General features: G+C 22.4%; 1 protein-coding gene across 1 annotated transcript in view; it reads left to right on the top strand.

Annotated features, from left to right (window-relative positions):
* The window catches only part of LOC115237636 (alcohol dehydrogenase class-3), a 4,548-nt gene that overhangs the window by 834 nt on the left and 2,034 nt on the right, over window positions 1–1,680 (top strand). The window lies entirely within an intron of this gene.

Genomic DNA, 1,680 nt, shown 5'->3' with positions numbered 1-1,680 from the left:
TTTATTTATTTATTTATTTATTTATTATATACATATATAATTAATTTAACGCTTTTCTTCCGTTTTTATTTTATTAACATCTGGGGAAAAATATCAGTAAATATACGACTAAATTACGTTTTTTTTCTCACGCACACGCACACACAACACACACAACACACGCATACACACACACATATGAAATGAATCAATAATAATTGCCATTTGAAATAACTTGTTATTTATTGATTTTAGAAAAAAACTTTTATGTAAAATGTATTGTATTTATGAGACTCATTGAACAAGATCATTTCAATTTTTGTATGCCTTATATTTCTCGAGGTATAAGGTGACTTTAATTGACACCCCGTATTCTTTTTAGTATTATATAGTAGCCAATGAAAGACGAAATGACTTGTAACAACTTGAACTTGAAATGACCTTCACCCTCAAAACATGGCTACAAATGTTAAACTGTAATTTCTTCTGCTTCATTTTGTGCAAGTTTTTTCCACAAATGTATTTTACACTTTTGAAACTGTCAGTTCTTTTTACAACATTTTCAATAAATTGTTAAAAGTATGACACATTGTTGCCAATTAATAAATTTCCTTGCATGAAGAGTTACTGCATGCATAACTTTTTTTTTCATTTATCGTAAATCAGCATATCATATCAACTTTTTTCACACTCGTGTTTTGCATTTTCTTATCATGTGTACTATTCAGTAATACAGATTCAATGTTACCGAAGTAAAATTTTTATAATTTTAAATAAATTTGACATTGACTTAGCAAATAGTAATTATTTATAAACAAGGAACTAACCATTATTAGCACTCTAGATTGTTCTAGATCGAGAATATAGAAGTTATAAGAAATAATGCATATTTTAAGGATAAAGGTCACTTTATTACAGATCATTAAATTTGTCGTTTTATTGGCTACAACACAGTATTAAAAAGTATTTAAAAAATAAAGATGTCATTTAAAAAAATTTAGTTACCTTGACATCTCAAAAAATACAAAAGTTAAATGCTCTTGTTCAATGAACCTTATCAAAAACAACATATTTCATATAAAATAGTTTTTTCTAAAATCAATAAATAACAAGTTTTTTCAAATAGCAATTGTTATTGGCTCATCCAAAGTAATGTTTGAGTTTTATCTTTAAATAAATAAAGTTCCTATATATATATATATATAAAGAGAGAGAGAGAGAGACAGAGATTATATATTAAAGAACATAAAATAAGATAAAAAACATGAACTTAATATAAAATAATTCAATTTATGATAAACATACATATAAAGAAAGGTTATTATAATGGAAACAAATACATATATACTTTAAAAAAGCGAACACAAAATTAATATTTATTAAGTTATATTATTGCAAATTCTATATGTGATAACATATATTATAATACATTTAGTTTTTTCCATATTAAATTGCACAAAAAAGATATTTTTAGAAATTAATATATTTTTCTTAAAATATGTTTATTATCTATTTATAAAATATTTATTGGAACTTCTATATTTAATACATTTTAATATAAAAAAATAAACATGATATATGAGAAAATTTGTATAAAATAGACATTATGTAATCATGTATTATTCCCAGTTTCCTATTTTAATTAAGTATAACTATTTTAGTATTTATTATATAATTAATAATATTTAATAATTTAATATA

Source organism: Formica exsecta, unplaced genomic scaffold (assembly GCF_003651465.1).
Source record: "Formica exsecta isolate Colony F162 unplaced genomic scaffold, ASM365146v1 scaffold301, whole genome shotgun sequence".
In the NCBI taxonomy this organism is placed as follows: domain Eukaryota; kingdom Metazoa; phylum Arthropoda; class Insecta; order Hymenoptera; family Formicidae; genus Formica; species Formica exsecta.
This window is presented reverse-complemented; position numbering and strand designations above follow the sequence as displayed.